The 24,638-nt window shown below is 37.1% G+C and overlaps 1 long non-coding RNA gene across 1 annotated transcript; it reads left to right on the top strand.

Moving 5' to 3' along the window:
- Positions 1-745: 745 nt before the first annotated feature.
- On the top strand, positions 746-5,099 carry LOC306847404. Its single transcript, XR_013782153.1, has 3 exons — positions 746-841; positions 2,462-2,551; positions 5,008-5,099. It is a non-coding gene; the product is annotated as an uncharacterized lncRNA (long non-coding RNA).
- Positions 5,100-24,638: the final 19,539 nt, after the last annotated feature.

Here is a 24,638-nt window from a genome sequence, read left to right as displayed (position 1 = left end):
CTTAAAATAGAACCGACCACCCGACCCGCAACCGAAATAAAATCATTTTAGACTATCATATTATAGACACACTTACAAAAATGTTTATTGCCAGGTCATACAGAAGTTATTACATGACCATTAACACAAGGACAACTTCAGCCAAAGCTGTCAAAAGGCCGTTACATGAAGAACATGGCTAACATTACCACGAAACTGAGTAGCCTTATAACATTTTACAAATCGAACAGACGCGGCTACAACACTATATGCCACGCAATTTCGTCTATTTCTAAATTATTTGATCAACTTCAAATACAGGCATATTTTTGTAGATGTGTTCCTAAAAATATGCATATATTTTTACGTTTGCACATGATTGTTTTAAACCCGTGTTTAGACCCGCACTGAAAAAAAGGAAAAGCAGTTTTACTGAATTCACTTAAACAATACACTTACAGTCTACTTAATAAATTTATGTTTGAGATGCAAACATAATTTTATTGTGTAAAGTCTAAATGAAATTCAACAGTCATCAAAACATGATATAATCACTTTGCAAGAAAATGTTCAAATTGATTCAGATTTCCAACAAATGGTGATCACGTAAAATTATTTTTTTCTGCTGTTTGATTTACTTAATTAAAATGAGCTCATGTCACACGATTACTTTACATTTTCTTCTCAATTTAATTCCATTGTGTACAATTAATCTAATTCAGTTTTGTGAAGTTCTCTTATCATTTACGCGGGAGCAACGTGCACGAGAGCATCCGCTCATGCGCTTTGAAAAGCAGAACCGTTGGTCTGGGAAAGCACACTTGAGGGGACTGACTGACATGTTTCCAAAGCTCGTTAAAAGGTAAGAATTTCATTTTAAAAAATCGTATGATAATACTAAAAATGCATTCATTGTCAGATTAAATGCAACAATAGTGTTTTAAGATAGCTCCACACGCTTTTAAATCATATCGACGGCATATTTCGTCGAGTGTAATCGCAGAATTTTTTTTTGAGGTAACTTAACGTTAGGCCTATAAGGTTAAATATTACTCGTAATTTTCCAAACTGCAATTAAATCACTCACAAATGGATACTAAGTTTTCATCAGGCGATTAATAGGCTAATGCCCGTCAACATTGGCTAAAAAGTGTTCATTTCACAGCGTTTAGAGTTAACGTTAACTTAGATTTTCAGAATCAGTGATTATAAATATTTAACGGAATTTTGTGCTGAGGGTTGATAGGAAAGAATGCGTAACGTAACGTTACGTTACGTGTAACAAGGGGAAACCTAACTGAATTTATTAATGCTTCATAAGAGCAAGGTTTAATAATACCTTATGACAAAGAATAATTATACAAGTCTTAACTATATCGAGATGGAGATTGACGTTAAACGTTTTTGCACTTTACATGGAACGTAAAGCATTGAAATTGGTTAAAAAAAAATGTCTTAAATATGTCAACGTTGTTGTGCTTTGTAGTCAGAAAACCCGCTGCTTCCAAGTTCACTGATATGTGTTTTTAAGACCAGATTCGACAATCTGTGTTACCTCTGAGCTACCCTCCACTGACTTTAGGTTTGTATTTAGGTGGGGGAGGGGTTCGTCGCCGTTGTCTTATCACAGCAATGGACAAAAGCGCTCCATGCTCCGTCAGTGTATGTAGGTTTTCTGACTCGCGCCCATAGACAGCAACGTAACTGACATTCTGCGCTTTGAATGTCAGTTACATTGCTGTCTATGGGCGCGAGTCAGAAAGCTCGTTACAAAGATGAACGGATGTCCTAGGGTTGTCAAACGACTTGAGGGTGAGTAACGTTAATTCAAGGGGAAAGTTAGGTTCCAGCTGGTTAACGTACCTGCCATTCTCCCACTGTGTCTGCACAGCATATGGACAAGTTTTTACCAAAGGTTTTTACTATGCTGATAGCACTGATGTTAACATTTGGTGATTCAAATGACCCATGTGAGGTCTCTCTTAAAGTTTTTAATGCATTTTTTATTTTTAGTGAATGATTTTCCATTGGGTTTGCCTGTCAGACTGCTAAATTTATGGGTCAAGAGTATTTCATTGAATCACACAACATGATATGATAAGGTGTAAAGCAGTCAGTCTAGCTGTATTTTCTTCATTATTTACCCCACCTTAACCCATTTTGCATCAGACATGACATTAAATGTTCAGTAGATTAAACTGATTTTAAAAAATGCATTGTTTAGCTTCAGGTTAGCACACTAGAAATTATTTGCATGTATTCATACTCTATTTTTTGTACTTGATGTTAATTGCATTACGTTTCACATCATAATATCAAGCTATTATCTGTTTTCTAGAATATAACATGCATGTTTGCCATACTCATAATATAAATTATGAACTTTTAGTGAATGAGACCTATTGTGCTCTTTTGTTTAATTGTGTTTTGAGTAATGTCTGTAACTAACCTTTCTTTTTCTGCTCTGGCTTATTTTTTTAAGGATGACATTGATGCAGCTCGTGAACTTGCCATCAAAGGACTCTGTATCTATCTTAATGAGGACCCTAAAGATCTCATTCAGGAGTACGTGGTGAGTGGTTATAGTACAGATTCCATCGGTCAAGCTATGTTCAACAAGCAATACATTACTACATCTAAAAACCATGGTTTCATCTAATATGCACTTTTTTGTTTTTGGTTCTAAAAAACTACCCTTACAAAAAGAAGTATACTTTAAATTAATTTTATTAAGTATACTTAAGTAAAGTTCAAGTATATTTTTAAGCATACTTTATGTAGTAAGTATACAAATATCAGTGTACTACAGGGCTCGACAGTACGAGCATTTCACTCGCATTTGCGACTAAAAATAGATGTGTGCGAACTGGAAAATATATTTAGGAGCACAAGTGCGAATACAAAACAGCCTAACTTATACAGTAGCCTATAACAAACGTATTAATTTATTCTATTTATGGAAAAATTGCGATGCAGCCTCATATGATTACAGAACTTTAAAAAGGCAACGGTTTAATTTAAATGAGCACAGATGAGAAGAAAAGCGGAGCGAGTTAAAGTGAAGACGCGCTGAATGAGGCTGCCGTTACCCCGGTAACCCAGTAAACAAATCAGCTGCGCTACTTTCCTAAAACTGTGTAAATAATGTTTCACACTCACAGTCATTTAGATATTTATATTCGCTTTAGTCTTCACAATAGCATCAAATAAATCTTAAAGACTTAATGACTATTTATTTTCAAACATTTTTTCTAACCTAAAACATGGCCCATCCACTGATCTATAATAGAGAACAGTGGGTCTATCTATATATCAACGACTGATTCGTTATTATTGTTCAGTAACACAAGTTCCATTAGTTAACATGAAAAAAACAAATAACTGCATTTATTAATAATGCTATCTTAATTTAAACTTTTATTAATACATTATAAAATCAAAAGTTGTCTTAATATAATTCAATGGAGCTAACATTAATAAAAAAATACAACTATGTTAGTTAATCAACATTAACAAAGAATATTAACTACTGCAACAATTAGCTATTGCACATTTTTAGTTAATGTTAACCTGCTTTAACTAATGTTAACAAATGGGACTTACTTACCTATTGTTCTTTCGTTCATTTGAACAATCTTTTGCACTCTAATCTTGAAACACTTGTTTACTTTATATTTTTATGTATTTTTTATAAAAGTCTTTTAGTAAATTATCTTTAATAAAGTTATTTAACCTGTTAGGAGGACAACACTTTTTTTCACTTAGAAATTATATATAGTGATTTAAAAACAAAAACATATACCGTGACAAAAGTTTCAATGATTATTGTGAAAATTTTATACCGACACAGTTTAATAGGATTATAACTAATAATTAGCCTATTTAATAGTGTCTGAAGTAAACCTTGTGTACTTTCTGTATTCTGATAAATTAAATAATTGTGCTTGTAAATGTCTCTTTGTATCCCCTTATTAAGCTAAAACACCTCATTTGAAAAATTTGCATTGCGCCCCTAAATTTTTTTAATGCGCTCCTAAATTTTTTGACTTAGGAGCACATGTGCTCCTTGGGGAAAAGGTAAGCGTCAAGCCCTGTACTAGTAGTATACTTGTAAGTGTACTATTTCAATACTTCTTGATACTTATTCAATACTTCTTTGGACTGGCTCAAAAGTTGATTGATTAGAGAGCTGAATCTTTGACACATGGATGATCTAGCATAAATAAGATAAATTGTTTATAGTTTGTTTTTAACAGGTTTCACACAAATATGTAATTCAAACGGTCTTTAATTAAGGTTGTCATGAAAATGCAACTTTAACCATCACTTACAGACATAAGTTCTTCAGAGTTATGAAGACAAAACGTGTAAAAGATGATGAAAAGTGCTCAGCTGTGCTTCAGGGTTGTTGCATGCATTGAGAACTACGGCAAGTCTGAAGAGACAAACAACACGGTGTAGTAATTCTTCTACCTGCTTTCTTAAAGGAGCAGCACATCAATAGTTGTGATATATGAAAAGTGCTGAGCACGTCCGTCTTTGGCTCAGCACCAACCATAATGCGAAAGCACAGTTTGAATCTGGCAGTTATGTCACATCATGTCGCGTTGTCATTTCACTGTACATTCTCTCCTTAATGGTCAGAAATCAAAATCGTTGACACTTTAAATGCAGTTTTGGTATTTTATATTTTGTTCCTGGAGTTCATAAAGTTTGCAAAGTGTTTTGCACTAAAAATATCATTTTCTAATCTCACCTCTTAAATGTGTATATATCAAGAATATTTTGATTATCCATTTCATGACTCCTTTAGTACACATGACTCCTTTAGCACACAAAAAAATTATTTTTCACATCTCCAAAGCAAAGAGAGGTCATACTCTAATGAAAATAATACTTTTGCACTCTTGGATGAAACACTGACATCTGTTTTACACAGTATGGATTATTGTATTATTTAGGCTCTCTTTGGCAACTAACTCCAAACTTGTTTTCAAATTTGAATATTATCAATCTCATTTCTTACAGACCATGTCAAAAAGACACACCCAGGCATCGGAGGCACTGAGATCAAGGTCTGCATGGCACAGAAGTTAAAAGATCTGAGGAGACGAGCAGAAAGGTAATCTTCAGATGATCCAACATCAGTCTATTCCTCAGTCTATTTTGTGATTTATTCACAAATTGTCAAAAGTGCTTTTTATAAAAGAGACGCATCACTCTTATACAGTTGTTTTAAGCCAAGATGAAAACGACATTGCTGTTCACCAGCATTTTTTGTTTCCATAGCATATTCACAAAACATTTAATGACACTATTAACAATACAATTACAAATTAATAATAATAATATCACTAAAAATATATAGGCTTAATAGCTAACAGTCTTTAAATCCGAACACAGCAAATCAGTCATCTGTGAAAATCAAAAGCTTCAAACACCGTTTTTTCAACCTTAAAATAAAACGTATATCATGAAATCAAAATTGACCCTATTACCCCAAAATTACCCAACACGTAGGTGGATCTGTCACCAATTTTAATGTTTAAGCCATGAATGAAATAAAGGCTTTTTAACTTTTTTCTACTTACTTACTTCCACATCTTTCTGTTGCACAATTAATATGTGTTCCCTAATCTAATAAAAATAAAGCTTTCATATATGTCACAAAAATAGTATTAATTATTATGGAAGTTGAGTGAAAGGTGCAATTCTGTATTGACAAACTTTAATTATGACTTAACATATTATAATAAGATAATATCAGATGCTGAGCCATTATTATGAGAAAGTTTCTCAATATCTTTGTTTATATTCTACATCATGAGAACTGAGCTATGAGAATGTTTCTCATTATTATCATATGCTAAGTCATTATTATAAGAATTTTTCGCAGTATAATGAGATTTTAAGTCAAAAATATGAGAATGTTTTTCAATATTATGACTTACAGAATCAGAATAAGACACTTTCTCAATGATTTCAAAATGTTTACGACATAGACTCAATGCTATAACGTTTCTCATTAATATGATATGCTAATCTCATAATGGTGAGAAACTCTCTGGTAATAATGACTTTGTTTCTCAGTATTTTGAGAAAATTCTCATTGCAAGATACAAAGTAATACAATATTCATTTTTTTTCTATTAACTCACAATTATGAGAAAGAGCCTTACAAAAATTAACCGTGGCTTAATTATAGTAAATGTGTAGTGACCATAGTTTTTTGGCATATTACCACAATTTTACCATGGTTAAACTATGGTTAAACTATGGTTAGTGTAGCAAAACCATGGTGGCTTTTCTGCTTTTATTTGTAGTAAAACCATGGTTAATTTTTGTAAGGGGTTTCTAATATTATTACTTAAAATAATCACTTTTTTTCTGTGAACACAAGCTAAAGGCCGTTGCTTGAAGCGCTCTGTTTTGGTAATCTATCATCCTGGTGATAAACTGAGTTGTTTACATGTATGAAAATGACAATTGCAGCACTGTGTTTGCTGGCTGCTGTGACTGAACAGTCCTCTGACAGTCATGTGCTGAAGCAGACGCCTGGTAGGCCTATGTGCGCAGGAACGTAACGAAGCCTCTATGCTAACGAGAGTCAGAGTAATCAGCCTGTCAAAATCACAAGATAAAAGGTTAGGAATGCTACACGATTATATAACGGGTGGCTGGCTCTGATATCATGATGCTTGATGATGCAGAACGCTGGTTTGAGGCAGAGGGCTGTTATGTAAGGTGTCACCCGCCGTCAGCGTGAGACTGAGGGGTGTCATTATCTGAAGCTCTCCGGGGGAAAACTGACGGGCTCCTCTGAACGCAAGCACTGCAGGAGGAGACAGACAGGGAGCGCTTCTGTAGCAAAATATCAAAACCTCATTTCCAGTCTCAGCGCTGTTAAAAATTAGGCTCTCATAAAGCCGGTAAGGTAAAGAGCATTAGTGCTCCCACACAGTTTATGTTACAGATCATTCAGCTGGTTACAGAGAGATGTGCCATTACATTTCTAAGTAATTGGACTTAAGATTTAAACTTGGCAGATAAATTGGGCCAAAAAAAAAAAAACACTATATTGCCAAAAGTATTGGGTCACCCCCTTCTAATGAACAGGTTTGACTACTTTAGTAATTTCCATGAGTACAAACCTGAATGTTTAAGCATATAATGATATTCTAGGGAATTGTGTGTTTTTGATTTTATTGCAACAGTTTGGACAGGACCCTTTTCTATTCTAACATGACAGTGCCTCTTTGTATAAAGCAAGGTTCAAAAAGAAATGATTGATTCAGTCAGTGTGGAAGAACTTGACTGGTCTGCATAAAGCAAAGTCCTAATCCCAGCTGATCCCTAGGGTCGCCGCCCATGCAGGAGTGCTACCTTCCTCAACCAGGCTCCAGCGGTCGGAGTGGGCGGGGCAGGAATTCCTCTCCGGACAACTCTCCCTCTCGCACCGCGCCGGAACCGGGACAGAGAAACCGGGTATCAGTTGACAGCCTCAACCAACCACAGGGTAAAATGACAAATAGAGAGAACGTCACTTACCCCTTAGGTGGCTGGGAGGCTGTCCCCGTTGTTCCTCCGTCCCCGTGCGGGCTCCACGGCTTCTTGCGAGCGAGAGGGGATGACGTCTTCAGGTGTTGCCCAACTGCACTGTCTAGGCTCCGCCTGCCCGCATTCTCCACCAGTGTGGCGGGAGGAGCAAACGACAGACACAGTGGGTGTGGCGTCAGGCCTCGGAGAGGTTTTTATTAAACAATAATAATCAAAAATAGTGTCCAAGGGGAAAAAGTGTCCAAAATAAACAGGGGATCTGGTGTCCTCGTCGTGCTGCGGGGTACGTGAAGGAGGGCAGTGTTCAGAAAGGAAGGGTCCAGGGAAGGGGCGGAGTCCGGTGGCCGCACGCGCTCCCCTCTCGGGTCCTCTCGAGCGGCTTCGTCCTACTCCTTGGCCCCCGGAGCTTCTGGGGGACTCGACGGCCCGGCATCCTGGCCCGTCAGCCGTCTAACGGGTGCGGCAGTCCTCCTACTCGACGCGCCCTTCCTGGACCCACGAGGACACCAGCGTGCATGCACAGGGAAGAGACCGGTCCCCCGAGGAGAGGCGCGCTTGGTATTTAAACGGCGGTGGTGATGAGGCTCTATTCACATCAGGTGCGCCTCATCACACGCCGCCAGCCCTGGCTGTTTCTGCGCCCCTCCTCTCTCACGCACCCACTCCCGTCGGGAGCCTGGTGAAGGGCGGCGAATACGGGACGGGGTGGTGATGATGATAAGGGGGAGGCAGCCGACTCGTCACATTATATATATATATATATATATATATTTTTTTTAACAGACTGAGACATCATGATACCAAAATATCATAGAGACTTGCTCGTGGGCTCTAATTGGGCCTGTGAGAAAATACCCAGAGCATCTTTGCAGCAGCTTGTTTTGAAAGACAAAAATATTTTTTATTTTATTTGATGTTTACAAAATTTCTGATTTAAAGCTGCATTTATTTAAATTAAAAATACAGTAATATTGTGAAATATTAATTACAACATTTAAAACATCTGTTTTCCATCCATCCATCCATCCATCCATCTTCTTCCGCTTATCCGGGGCCGGGTCGCGGGGGCAGCAGTCTAAGCAGAGATGCCCAGACTTCCCTCTCCCTAGACACTTCCTCCAGCACTTCCGGGGGGACTCCGAGGCGTTCCCAGGCCAGCCGGGAGACATAGTCTCTCCAGCGTGTCCTAGGTCTTCCCCGGGGTCTCCTCCCAGTGGGACGCACCCGGAACACCTCCCCGGGAAGGCGTCCAGGAGGCATCCGGAACAGATGCCCGAGCCACCTCAGCTGACCCCTCTCAATGTGTTTTCTGTTAGAATATACTTTAAAATGCAATTTATTCCTGTGATGCAAAGCTGAATTTTCAGCATCATTACTCCAGTCTTCAGTGTTTCATGATACTTCAGAAATCATTATAATATGCTGATTTGCTGCTCAAGAAACATTTATTATTATTATGTTATTAATATTTAAAACAGTTGTGCTGCTTAATTTATTTGTGAAAAACATGATTTTTTTTAGATAGAAATCTGTAGTAACATTAGATACTTAACTGTCACTTTTAATCAATTTAACATGCCCTTGCTAAATAAAAGTATAAATTTCTATAAAAAAAAAAAAAGAAAATATTACTGACCCCAAACTTTTGAACATTACTGTACATTACATTCAACCTAAAATAAAATATTTTTAAATGTTTATATTAACACAATGTTTAATAAAATTCACAAAAAGTCACTGTTAATGTTTTTATTATTAAATGTATGCATTTTTATTTTTTAATAACTACACTAATAACACCAAAAGCATATGTTGTCTTATTTGTAACTAACCTTGTTTTCTGACCATTAGTCATCAGGTCCTCTGTCAACACAGCAGATATGCAGCTTTATTTAACCCAGCTGAATGCTTTGTTCAACGCGGCACACTCACAGATCATCATTTCAAGTCATTTTTTAAATCTCTAAATGAGTGAGCGGTTTACTCTGTAATTACTGTAAACAAGTCCATTTCCACCTCTTCCACTAATTCAGGCTGATTTGCAGACGTTGCAAGCATTATAGCAGGTAATCAGCCAAAATAATGATGAAGAGAACAAGCATTATCACAATGACAAGATAATGAGCCAGTCATACCGTGTTGTATTTTACCATTTTCCCCAAACTTTAATGACAATTCAATGTGCGCCATGAAGGCAAGAGAGACGCTCACTCTGAAAATTTGCTGAAAATGTACTCACCCTCAGGCCATCAAAAATGTAATCAGTTTTTTTCTTCATTTGGACAGATTTGGAGAAATGTATATCTGTCTTGACAACTGTTGGAAGGACTGGCATGGTAATGTACATGACAATCTTAATGTATTTGGTCTTGACGGAGTACTGAGACTTGCTATAGCAATGTGAGCATGTATGAAATACTGCTGCTGCACATATAACATACATTAAATAACCCCCATATAGCATACCTCGAAGCAGATCTATACAGGTGGAGCTGGGGAAGGTGGAGGGTTTCTGAAGCACACTGCAAACTGCTACAGCAAGCACTAGTCATTGAATGTTGATTAGCGAGCTCATTGGCTACCGATACAGGAGAGAACCAATCAGCTGTGTCATGAGATAATGATGTCATTAGGTCAAATTGAGTTAGACCTATCGGATTGCGCTTTCTAGAGTTTCTTGCCAGAACTCTGTATTACATCACTCGCCAATCTTATTGATTTATTTTATTTTATTTTATTTTTACTCAAAGAAAAGGCCACCATAGCAACACACTAACAACCACTTAAAACATTTAGCATATTAATGGCTTGCCACTCATGCCACAGGCCCTACTGTTGGCGAGACAGCACAAGCAAGCACCACTCATGTTGTACTAGTTTAGGCATGTGGCTGGTGTAACATGGTGTGTTTGTTTTATCAAATAAATACACAGAGAAGGGAGAAATGCTGTAATCTTTGGATCTTACCTCTGGCTGTGAGAATATGTTGGTGGGATTTACAGTAACTGTCTGTGGTTTCCCCATCAATGCCTGCTTTAACACAACCCGATGATTTACTTCAGATGGGAAACAACTTAACCCCAGTTCTCCTTTAAAAAAGGGTTTGTTCCAAAGTGTTAGCAGATATTCAGGACTTTTAAAGAACAAGCGTTTGATGTTATTTGATAATGCTGTCTGTTTGTTGCAGTATGTATTTAAGATGATACTTTTTATGAATTTCTTTACACAAGATTTGTTTTCGATGTTATTTTAAAATATCGCTACTTCATGTTTTACGCAGTTAAATAACACTTAAGGCTAGATTTTTTATGACATTAAAACAAATTAAGCACATTTTCTAGTCTTTTCCCTTGAGAAAAAGAAACACACTTCAGCGTGCTTTTAAAAGCAGTACAGAAATAATATACTTTGAAATATATATGGGCCATCCCAGGTGAAAAAAACTATATTTGAATGCACTAAAAAATACTTAAATACCAGCAAGTACATTTGTAGTACATTCTTATTTTTTGTGCTAAATAAAATTGTAAAAGTTATACACTATAAATACACTAACTAAAAGTATATTTCTACTTAAGTAGTGCTTCAGTGTAATTGCAAAAGTATACTAAATATCACTGAGATTTAAATAGATTTTTAGTGCACTGAAATACTACTGCAAAAATATACAGAGGACTTTTAATAGTGTAGTTCTTAAAAGTGTGCTTTGAGTGATTTAAAAATTAGTTCAATGTCAGTTCACTTTTATATAGTTATCTTAAGTTTAAATTAAATAGATTTTTTAAGTGTAGTCAAATAAAGTACCAGAAGTGTTTTATAATTGCATTGCTTAAAAGTGTGATACACTTCTTGGTACACTTTTATATAGTTATCCTAAGTTTAAATTAAATTGATTTTATTTAAAATACATTAGTAATGCAATAGTTATAAGTACAGTTTCCCAACTGTGCTACTCAAGTACACTTAATATAAATACACTAATTAGCACTTGCACTTAAACGCTCCCGTGTTCCCCTGCTGATGAGCTGATCAGTGGCAGCTGTGGCTCATCAGCTCCGCTATTTAATGTCCTTCCTTCTTACTCTGTATCTTCAGATCGTTGGTGTTTTTGTGGTGTTTTGTCCTGGAAGCGCTCTAGCTCTTTTTGGCCTTGTTCCTCACTCCTGCTCTGGGCTGCGTTTCTCAAAAGCATTGTAAGCCTAAGTTGATCGTAGATCCATTGGTGGCAATGGGTCTACAATGTACTTAGGTTTACGATGCTTTTGGGAAACACAGCCCTGGACTGTTCGCTGTCGTCAAGGTTGGATTTCTGCTTGGCTCCGGTTCTGGATTATTCGTGCCCATTGCAGTCACCGCGCTACCAGTGGACCATTTCTCTTGCACCTGAGATCTTGATCTCTGACTGCTGCTCTCTGCTTCCCCTAATAAACTGTTGTTTGCTGAACTCGAATCTGAATCCTCTGTTATTTCCCACACTAATAGCATATGATTGGGTTATTCATTTATATGTGTTTAGATGTGTACCAAAATTCACAATTTAACAGTAAGTATATTTTAGCATAAAGTACTTGAAGTGCTATATATTTTAATGTGCTCTTAATGACATAGTAATAGACACCATATACATGTAGTTAACGCCACGTTCCAGGCAACCCGCGTTTTTCCAATCTTCTACCCGTGAAAGTGCACTAGAAAGGCAGTGAAACCCGTGAACTCGTACTAGATCGATGTACTCCCAGTTCTGCGCTCTGACATCACATAACTCGCGAAACAACAATGGCAGCCCCTACAGATGCATTTCCAAATATGCAAATATCGTAAAATAAAAGGTATAACAGCTTCTCTTGCCTTAGGCGCCGTTTTTCCTCCTCCATTTCCCTCAAATAAGCAAGGAAGCACCTTTGGCGATAGAAATTATTGTAAATGAGCATAAGCCCCGTACGATCCGCCATGCTGGTTCGTTTACATCTAGCTACCACAATTCCTTGCACTCAGGCAGTTTGGCGTGACATGCCTGGAACGCTACAAAGTCGTGAGTCGTGGTTTGAAGTCGTGACTTATGGGCTCAAATGCCTGCCTGGAACGCAGAATAAGTATCAAATAAAGGGAATGTTAACATCATTACAATAAATTTAAAATGGATTATTTAATCTATTATAATATGTGGGCAATACATTATAAACACATTTAGTATATATTCATTATATATTATTCTTATATTTTAAATAAGTTTATTTTCTATGTATAATAAGTATATTTAAAAGTGCATGAAAGATGGTTTCAGTTGTACTATAGGTGGTAACTAATTATTATTTTTGGGGGAAATAAACAACATTTTAGTACAGTTGTGCTTTTTTTAATGTTTTAGTAGTTTTAGTATGTGAGTGAAAAATGAGTAATGTGATGTGGTCACTATACCAAAGCATTACTGAAAATACAATGTGAGAATTAACTGCACAGTTACTAGAAATGTTTACCTTGGATATTGTACAATTTGCATACATGATGTTTTTTGGCAAAAGACACTTTTTTCAAGATGCTTCCAACTCTGACTTTGGACCAATTCTGTAGAATGGTCGATATACTTAAGTGTGAACTGAATGTTATGTTTTCTGACACCTAATTGCAATTAACAGAAAATTCTAGTATTACAGTTTAAATTTAAATTACATTAAATGCAATTAGCCATACTTTGTTTAAATGTTTTGACCAAGTAGGACGTGCATATCTATATGGATTTTCATAATTACTTCTATTGTCTTTGAAATATGGTTATAAAGTATATTTAAAGTTACTGATGAATATACTGATACATAAAGTATTCATGCTTTAACGTCATTTCGATTAAAAACATGTATGTCATATATTTGTAGTTACACATTTGTAACGATGATGTTGCAATTTAGTATATTTAAAATATACATTAACTATTAATAATTAATATATATAAACATTAGATCAGTTAACACACTACAGTTAAACAGTACTTTAGTATGTTAATCAACACATCAAAATAAGTGCACTTCTTTTAAGCATGACAAAAGATTATAACAAGGATTTAAAATGAACTTAAAAAAACAAACATTTAATTTGACATTATAAAGTTAGCTTTTTAAAATGTACTTAAGTATGTTGAGAAACATGAATGTGAACTCTCCTTAAATACACTTAAGTGGACTTTAATTTCATTATTATGATATTATCTGTAAGCACGGTTTTTAAAAATATAGTTTACCTTGAATGCAATGTCAGTTTCTTTGGATGTAAGTGTCTTCCACTTTCTTGATAGGTTTTGTGAGATACACTCACTTGTGCCGACAATGCTTTTAACTCTGGCATGCTTGTGTCTTGAGTTTCAGAAAACCAATTACAGCAACACATGTTTTGTACTTCCATTCCAAGCATTTAACAGACATTTCCATTAGCCCAACCACATTTCATGAATCGTAAAGAATTAAATGTCTAGCTAAAGGCAAAATAGTGGTTTCTCTGGGTTAAGTAATGTAAGGTACTGCAAGCAAAACAATGTGCTTTTTTTCATTCACCAATGATCATTTAGGTTTCAGGATATCTGTTATAAAAAACATTGAAAATCTTTATAATTTGATGCTCAAGAAAAGAATACTCATTAAATTGATCACATTAATGCACAACAGCTCTCACCACGTCTGTACAAGAGCAATTTAGTTTTGAGATTGTTAACTCAAGTCAAAAGTAAAAAGATATTTCTTCTTCTAATAAATAATTTTATGACAACATATCCTTGATTTTTCTCTCTAACAGTTATACATGCATGCATAATGTTCATTTTATTCTTATTGGTTTATGAATGCATTGCAAATATGATATGATATATCTGATCTAATTATATTACAGAGCTTTTTCATTAACTGTTACAATTATAACATTCCAAATGACCAGGTTTGGGAGTTATGAAAATAACATAGGCTTTCGTAATCTTGTATTATATTATAATTTGAAATAATACATTTCTCTGTTATGGCTAATTGTCAGGATTGTGGACTGTGTGTGTGTGTTTTGCTCCCCATGTGTTCCCTGTGACCCAGTTTTTCCCTCATGTTGATGGTGTTAATTTGATTCCAGGTGTGTCTCGTCGTCTTCCCCAATTATCCTATGTTTAAAAGCCCCAGTCCTTCTGTTAGTGTTTGTTGGGTCTACTTCGTCATGTTCATGTGTCTCCAGCCGTTTCCTGTGTGAATTCCCCTTGTTTGGATTAAATTAAAGACTGTTGAGCTTGATTCCTCGTTTCCTCGCTCCTTCCATCACAGATTGTGACACTAATGGCTGTTGACGTCAAAGGTTTTTATGACAAAATGTCAAAGCTCTAGGCAAAGCATTTTTCGAATAAATGAACAAAATTGCCCAGTACAAGACAATTACACCACAACAGACCTTCTGTTTCTTTTTTCTATACCGTTTGATTAATTGTGATGTCAGCCATTTTTAAAACCAAGGACAGGATGTGTTCATCGCCAAAACTATTCTGTAAAATTTTTAATTTGTGGCATGCACACCAAACATGTCCTCTACAAAGGACAAACATAATTCCCTTGGAGATCAAAACATATATAGCCAATGATCCTCAATCATTTCTCAGAATACAAAAAAGGAAGGCCCCTACTTCCCCCTCCTCCTTCTCATTTTCAGTCAGCTGACTGTGGTTACATTGGCTCACTTATGAGTCACCTTCACAGTCTGGATTTTGCCTGCAGGCTTTATCAATGTGTGTTAAGGCAGCGGTGTACTGAGATGCTCTCTCATGAGGGTCTGATGAATCCCCTGCAGACCTTGAGAATACATGAAAGCTCCAGTCCTGAGAAAACAGACACACACGCTAAATACAGTGAAATCGATCATAGCAAACCATTCCAACCAATTTCCTTCCATTATTTATGCTTCTGAATATGATTACCGGACACTCTATCAGATCCCGAATACCTAAACTGTCTGCATACTTGAAATATCTATAACTATGAAGTTGTTTTGTCACACTTCAATCAAATCATATATTTTGAAGAATGTCTCCTTTTCTCTCTTTTGACACTTTAAAATGGTTAACCCTGGGTAAATTGAATACAGGGTTATCTTGCTTCACATTTCACACTGTTCATTTTTATTTTCTAGGGGTTAATTAATCATGCATTTATTTATTTACTCATCCTCAAGTTGTTCAAGTTTCTTTCTTCTGTTTATAAAAAGATATTTTGAAGAATGTTGGTAACCAACCAGTGACTGGTTCTCATGGATGTCCATAGTATGGTGAAAAACAACAAATTAACAAACTATGGAGGTCAGTGGAGACCAGAGCGTTTTTGGTTACCAACATACTTCAAAATATCTTCCTTTATGTTCAGCAGAAGAGAGAAACTTATGCAGGTTTGGAACAACTTAGTCACCAATTACTAGGTGAACTATCACTTTAAACTGCAGGTAATGTTCAGGTAATGCATACTCACAGTTTCAGTGTTATTGAAATGATGAACTGCATGCGACGTGTTTACATAACGGCTCTAACATTGCACATCCTTGTATGCTGCAGACTGTACTGTCACATTTATCCTTAACAAAATTTTTGGTGGGCTAAAAAGATAAGAATAAAATGTCTCAGGTTACTCACGTAACCCATGTTCTCTGAATAGGGAACGAGATGCTGTGTAGCTATGATGCAATTGAAACGCCCCTTGGATGTGCCGATTGTCTAAGTATGCAATCATGCCAATTCAATGAACTGAATGAATTCTTGAATGTCCACAGCAAGACCATAGGTCACAGCCGATCGCCCTCCGTGCCCCAACCAGTTAGGGGGGCAGGGGTGTAAATCGTGGGGGGAGGAACCCCCCCCATAAAAATATAATTACAAACCACTCTGTGTATTGCAGTGGCGAGCAGTGACTTTTTTAACCGGGTATGCTGAGTGATAAGATTAAGACCCAACACCCCCTCGGAGATGGGGGGATTCCCCTGGTCTATTGGTCTCTGAATCTGCTAAATTATTTTTTTAATTCTCAGTGAATAGGAGTTAAAACTGCCACCCGGGTGACCCTACTCCAAAAACGGACCATGCAAATACTCAAATTAATAATATCTTTAAAATATTACCAAGTAGGCTAACGTTGCAACCTTGCAAACAACAATGTTCAAAAAGTTCAGAGGATTTATTTTTATTTATTTTCCTAATGTTTGTTGTTATTAAAATTTTATATAGCCTCAAATTTTTATAATTTAAATTTTTTATTTACCACTTAGGCATGTTCAACTTACGTGGTCTATGACCAAAAATGCAAGAAGATATGTTTTCAGTGGACTTTTAAAATTTGCTTTGCTTGAAAAAATATACAAATATACAGTTACAGCATTTTTTTTTCTTTTGATTTAGTCTAGTTGGTTTTGCATCAAACACAACATAACTTTTTTGCAATTGAGATCTGACATCAACAGCCATTTTTCTGTTTGGGCGAGCGCTTCATCAGCCGCATGTGAACAAACCAATGAGAACATGCTACAATCCTGACGAGTCATAGCAGTAGAGCGGAGACGAGAAAGCTGCAGAGAATCCGCTTGCCTGGAAGCAACCGCAACTGGTAGATTTAAAGAAAATGACTGCCATTTGGCAAATAAATAATTTTATGTACTTATCTTTAAAGGAACACTCCACTTTTTTTATTAAATAGGCTTAGTTTCCAACTCCCCAAGAGTTAAACAGTTTTACCGTTTTCGCATCCATTCAGCCAAACTCCGGGTCTGGCGGTAGCACTTTTAGCGTAGCTTAGCATAGATAATTGAATCTGATTAGACCGTTAGCATCTAGCTCAAAAATAACCAAAGAGTTTTGATATTTTCCCTATTTAAAACTTGACTTGTGATGGTGCAGCAGGTGCAATAATATTACGCAGCACCTGAAAGTAGTCCCCAGCTATATCATAACTAGTTACCTAACTGGGGACTATTTTCAGGTCCTGTATAATATCATTGCGCCTGCTGTACCCATGGTATGGCAGCAAAGTTCCTTGATTATTACACCGGAATGAGAGTATAGTTCCTAGCCATATCGGCCTAGAAAATCGTGTAACTAGAGAAGAATCAAGTTTTAAATAGGAAAAATATTGAAACTCTTTGGTCATTTTTGAGCGAAATGCTAACGGTCTAATCAGATTCAATGATCTATGCTAAGCTACGCTAAAAGTGCTACCGCCAGACCCGGAGATCGGCTGAATGGATTTGAAAATGGTAAAACTCAACTGTTTAACTCTTGCGGAGTTGGAAAATGAGCCTATTTTTTTATTTTTATAGTGGAGTGTTCCTTATAGTTACATTTCAAATGACAAAAGATACACTTATAATCATGTATATATTAATTATCCCGTGAACTTATTCTCTTAAATGGCCTGGGTATACAGAGCATTCGCAGCTTATATGGACGGAATGCCACTGGCTGTACTGTAAATAATATAATGGACATATTCTTAAAATAACTGTATAAGTAGTAAAACAATATAAAACGCAAAAAAAGCATTTTAAGTTTAGAAACATTTCGAATCCCCCCTCCCTTGCCTCACAGTGGTTTGGTCCACTGCTTGCTTTCCTCCTTTACCTCAGCGATACACACACGAGTCCGGTGGAGAGAACAAAGTTCTTCAGCAGTTATGTGTAAATAGGCTGTAAAGGTGATTTTATTCACTTTAAACATCGGATGAAGCGATTCTCTTTAATACAGATGAGGCTGGATCATTAATAAATTAGTCATGACAAAAAATTATGATTTCCAATGTATTTTTCTATGAGCGATTATAAGGTTACTTAGCTTAGCTTGTTAAATACTGTAGCTTGTTGGATAGAAAGTCACCCACTACAACTAACACAGTGATAAGCCTGTGTGTGAACTGATATTAGGCTAATATTGTAGACCTACCGATGTGTTGGGTTTTGCTCAATATGATGTTAAGGGGCAGATCAGTGGGCTTGCTGTGGTTGAATATCTAAATAAGAGACATCCTCAGTCCCAGACAAAACCTAAAATACTATGTGGAAGACGCAAAATTATTTTATAATTATAATATGACCAAGTGGTGAACCTATGAACCAAACTCATATTTAAACATGGTCTCATGCTATGTACACATGTTGCACTTATCTATCCTTACAAGTACTATTTTGGCTGTATTATTTTTGTCCCCTTTGAAAATTGCTCTTGAGAAATTTTATGGTTATTGTTCCCCCTACTGATAAAGTTCACGCCCTTGTAGGGAGCTGTCCATCGTAATCATCTGGCGACATCAAACAACACCCCCTTGCTGAAGAAAGAGAGGGTCCCGCCACATCGAGAGGGCGCGAAAGCAACTGTGTATCACTCTTAGTAGGCGGAGGGCCGGCCACGAGGTAAGAAATCCTTTGACCTTCATCTACCACAGAAATGGCCTCATATAAAGCAGCACAGGAGAGGCTGCTGCTGTGAGACCCAGGAGTCTGCGACATGTGCTCACTGAAACTTGATTGCCTAGCTCGAAGTGGGCCAAACACGATTTGATACCGGAAATCCGAGCAGGAGCCAAACAGGCCTGCATAAGAACAGAATTGAGCTTGACCCCCAAGAAAATTGTCTGCTGAGAAGGGGTGAAAACGCTCTTCTGAGCATTCAACCTGATGCCAAGAGATCTAAGGTGGTGAAGAAGAATGTCTATGCGAAGAATCACTAACTCCTTAAAATGTGCCAAAAGGAGCCAATCATCCAGTTAAGCACTTGGATGCCCTGGAACAGGGATACTCAAATCTGGCTCGCGAGATCCACTTTCCTGCAGAGTTTAGCTCTAACCCTAATCAAAAACACCTGAGCATGCTATTCAATGTCTTCAGGATCATTAGAAAATCACAGGTAGGTGAGTTTGATCAAGGTTGGAGCTATAACTCTGCAGGAAAGTGGATCTCAAGAGCCAGATTTGAGGATCACTGCCCTGGAGCCTCAACGGGGCCAGAGCAGCATTCATGCACTTTGTGAACGTCCGTGGAGCCAAAGCTAGACCGAAGGGAAGAACCGTATACTGGTATGCCTTTACACCAAAGGTGAACCTGAGGAACTTCCTGTGCTGCTGAACAACCTGAATATTCAAGTAAGCATCCACACGAACCTGAGCCAGAATAGCTTTCAGCGTTAGCATCTTGAATTTCCCATTTTAAAGAGAGAAATTCATCATGCACAGATCTAAAATAGGTCGCAGACCACCATCTTTTTTGAAACAAGGAAATAACGACTGAAGAAGCTGCGATTCACGTCCAAAGAAGGGTCCTCCTCTATAGCACCCTTGAGAAGAAGTAAGGAGATTCCTGCTGTAGAACAGAAGCCTTTAACTTGTTGTTTATTGTGGTAAGATGCACCCTGTCGAAGGAAGGGGGGTTTTGACAAAACTAAAGTGTGTAGCTGAATTGCGGTCAGTGACTTGGAATACGGGCCAGATAAATTGCTTCTGAAGGGCTAAACGATCGCTTCTGAAGGAAAGAAATCTGAGGAGCGGATGGCATGCTCTCTAGTATTATAGTGGGTGACATGGTGATGTCGAGGTGGTGCCCGCACTATCAGCCAATGAATTGGTGTGATTCCATATGGGCTTCAGACAATCAGCACACCCAAGGGGCTTTCCCATTGCGTCATAGCTACACAGTGTTGAGTGAAGCTATGAAAGAGTACAGTGTTCATCACTCCAGTTCACATGTTTTCATCACCATATGACAATTTTCCACTCAAATAGTGAGTTAAGTGTTTACATAACATGCAGTGTTTCCGTGACTGTCCAAAGCAAGTGAATATGAGGCACGTGGTTGGATGTCTCTTTCTAAAAATAATATACAGTAGAATAATATTCCCTTATGTGTCAGAGAAACAAGTGCGCAGCCATATGTAGCATTTGGACCAATCAGACACCCAATGATTTGTTATATTTAACAAATAATCCCTAACATCTCCTCATCCAAACAAAAAGCCAACTATGCGGGTCTATGGACCCTTCCCCTGAAATGCAGCTAACACCTCAAAAATACAGAAGAGGCCTTTGGTTCCATGACAACCAATGCTGATAACTCTGGTTTTATTGCTCAAAGGAATGTGGGCAGAGCAACTCTCAATTCAGTTCCCCATAGAAAAGACACATAATGCCCATAAAAATTGACTCTTCTCTAAATAATTAATATACATGACCTTCTGTGAATGAACACACATCTCCTCAGGTCATTGTGTGTATTATTACTGTTCTTGTATATTGTATTTTGTATTGTACAGTTGTGGTCAGAATTATTGGAACCCTTGGTAAATATGATCAAAGAAGACTGTGAAAATTAACCTGCTTTGTTAATCCTTTTGATCTTTTATGTTAGCCTTCACCAGAGCGACCTCGCACTGAACGCTCTTTGTTTGCATGTGTCATTGTTTTCTAATAGAATAAATGAAACGGGACAAAGTTAATCTTGACAAACTATATATCATTCTGAGGGTCTAAGCCTCAAGCATCGACGACAGATCGCTGTTTTTCGATGGAAAGCTTATAAGGAATGAGTGGCACAAATTTGCTACATTTGTGTAAGCAGTACACATCCAAACACGCAGAGTAAAAAAGCCGTACGTACCTTTATCATTGTAATAACGAGCCACAAACGCGTCCACTGCTGAAATCCCAGTTTAGTTAGAGAGGTAAGGGTCCACAGAAAAACATCCCAGCGAGCACTTTTAGTCCAGCGAAACAGTAACGTTGTAATAAGGATGAATATTCCTTTGTTTACGTTTCATTTCTTCAGAGAGTTATTGTTCGCGTCCGTTATGGAATAAATTACGCTCAAAAACAGCGTCTTGGTGGTAAAAAAACAAAACGATGTTGTAGAATACGGTCTTACAAACATAATGAGACCGTCTACGGAAAAAAAAAGTCTCAGAAAAGCGGAATATAGATTATTTGAATTTGGCGCTCCCTCCTGCCGGCAGTGACGCAACTGTCATCTGAGCGGGGCATAACTTAGCGATCTGCTTTATCCATAAAAAACGGTTTTTTTTTTTTCTTCTACATTTTTTATATGTGTGTGTGTGTATTGTGTGGGGAATGTGGCCGTGTCTGCATGATTATAATATGTATGGACGCACATCAGCGTGTTTATTAGCGACTCTATGACGGCTATCATTGTGATTCATTGATCAGCTATTATTGATTATATGGCCCATCTGTTTGATTATAATCTGAATGGAAGCACATCAGCGTGTGTTTACTGACTCTATGACCATGTCTGGCAATATCACTTCACGTCTGGCAGTGATATTTATCATTGTAATAACGAATAACGAAGAATACTTCAGTATACATACTATATACAAAGCATTTTTTTTCTATTTTTTTTCCTTTTTTATTACTCAAATAATTATTTTTGTATTTTTTAGTGCTCAAATAAATCTGTCTATTATTTTATAATTGAAAAACTATGCAGGAACATGTATAATGACTAAAATAGCTTGTATAATTCTGCAATCCATTTGGTGGTTATTTTTCCTCAAACAGGGGGGTGGGGGGGACTATAAATAGTTTCAGAAAAAATATTGCAGGAATCTCATTTTTCATGGTATCTTCTTCAAATTTGAAATATGAACTGATGAGACACATGGCTTTCGATCCATTACTTTTCTGGATTGCTCCAGGACTTATTTCATGTATTTGTATATGAAATAAAAAAACATTCAGTGTGGAAAAATATTTTTCAAGGCACATCAGTGTCTATAACTTTTTATCTTTTTGAGCATTATCAACTCTGGATGATAGATAGTAAAGCCCAGAGTCTCTTCTTTCCAAAGATACCTAATTTGTTTGTGTAAGCACACTTTGTCACAAACTGTTACCATTTTAATTCAGGTAGGTTATTTTCACCTGCGAGGCCCTAAATGGGGTTGAAGGTTAACAGGTTAAAAAAATCACAAAAAGCTAACCTTTCATTGGATAATAAGAATTTAAAATGGGGGGAAATATCATTATGAAATAAATGTTTTTCTCAAACACACGTTGGACACAATTATTGGCACCCCTAGAAATTCTTAAGAGTAAAATATCTCTGAAGTATATTCCCATTCATATTCACAATTTTGAGCACTCTAGGGTGATTATGAACATGAAATTATCCAGCCATGGCTTCCTGTTTCACAGAAATATAAATAGGAGGGAAAACAAAGCCCAAATTCCCTTAATCATCCATCACAATGAGAAAGAACAAAGAATATATTTCTGATGTGCAGCAAAAGATAATTGAGCTTCACAAATTAGTGAAGTGGCTTTAAGAAAAGAGCTAGAGCAGTGAAAATCCCCATTTCCACCATCAGGGCAATAATTAAGAATTTCCAATCAACAGAAAATGTAATGAAACTGCCTGGAAGAGGACGTGTGTCTATATCGTCCTAATGCATGATGAGAAGGAGAGTTTGAGTGGCTAAAGACTCTTCAAGGATCACAGCTGGAGAATTGCAGAAAATAGTTGAGTCTCGGGGTCAGAAAACCTTAAAAAAAAATTGTCAAACAGCCCCTACATCACCACATGTTGTATGGGAGGATTTCAAGAAAAATTCTCCTAGCTCATCCAAAAACAAACTCCAGCATATTCAGTTATCAGACAGGACTGGCACTTCAAATGGGACTGGCTTCTATGGTCAGATGAAACTAAAAAATTAGCTTTTTAGCAGCAAACACTCAAGATGGGTTTGGTGAACACAGGGATAAAAGTAGCCCATGTGTACAATGAAATATACTGCTGTATTTGTGATGTTGTGGGCCTATATTTCTGCTGGAGGTCCTGGACATCTTGTTCAGACACATGGCATCATGGATTCTATCAAATACCAACAGATAAAAAATCAATAAGTGACTGATTCTATTAGAAATCTTATAATGGGCCATGTTTGGATCTTCCAACCGTACAATAATCCAAACACAAACCTCAAAAACAACACAAAAATGGGTCACTGAGCACAAAACCAAGCTTCTGCTGGCCATTCCAGTCCTCTGACCTGTACCCTGTAGAAAATGAGTGAGGTGAACTGAAGAGAAGCAGCACCGTCATGGAGCTGTGAATCTAAAGGATCTGGAGTGATTCTGGATGAAGGAATGGTCTCTGATCTCTTGTCGGGTGTTCTCTAACCTCATCAGGCATTATAGGAGAAGATTTAGAGCTGTTAAACTGGCAAATGGAGGTTTCAAAAAGTATTGAATAAAAAGGTGCCAATAATTGTGTCCAACGTGTGTTTGAGAAAACATTTATTTCATAATGATATTTCCCCCCATTTTAAATTCTTATTATCCAATGAAAGGTTAGCTTTTTGTGATTTTTTAAATAAAAGATCAAAAGGATTAACAAAGCAGGTTAATTTTCACAGTCTTCTTTGATCATATTTACCAAGGGTTCCAATAATTCTGACCACAACTGTATAGTGTTTTATGCATGCTTTTGATAGAACCACACATTCATGAAACCTCACCTATTGCATGTTTGGTCTCTATGAATTCGTCTTCGGAAGATGTAAATGAGAGTGTATATTATATTTATACCTATGCAACATATTAGCATTCTAAGAATCTTTAGTAGTCTTTGCATCAACATCCAATCCAGTTACATATGCAAATTACCATGTTCGGTGACAAAGAGTCGTAAACTTTCCCTCCTGAAGTGCAAGTCACCATTGGCTCTTTGACCCCGAGAGGTGTGACCTCCACAGAACTCAAAAGGCCTCACTTCAGTGACCCGCCTTGCTCTAGTCTCTTTTTGGTCTCTTCTCTCATCACCTTCCTGACTGCTGGTTGCTAAGTTCCAGGGCCGGCGCAGACGTGCCTGGCAGGCCTCGACTACAGCCATGTCTTCACTTTGCATCTGTGAGGAAGCTCTCCCAATCACCACCGAGTCAGAAGAACATCTTTGGAGTTCATCACTTTTCAAAACCGGAAGAATGTGATCGTGATTCCAACACTACAAATGCTTCAAACCATCAAGACTTTCATCAGAGACTACTTACGGATGCTCGCTTAATAGCCAAGGCAATGCAAGTATCGTACATTTAACTAAACGAAACAGAGGTT

Source organism: Barbus barbus (assembly GCF_936440315.1).
Source record: "Barbus barbus genome assembly, chromosome: 27".
Classification (NCBI taxonomy): domain Eukaryota; kingdom Metazoa; phylum Chordata; class Actinopteri; order Cypriniformes; family Cyprinidae; genus Barbus; species Barbus barbus.
The sequence above is the reverse complement of the archived record's forward strand: the minus strand, read 5'-3'. Positions and strand labels throughout refer to the sequence as shown.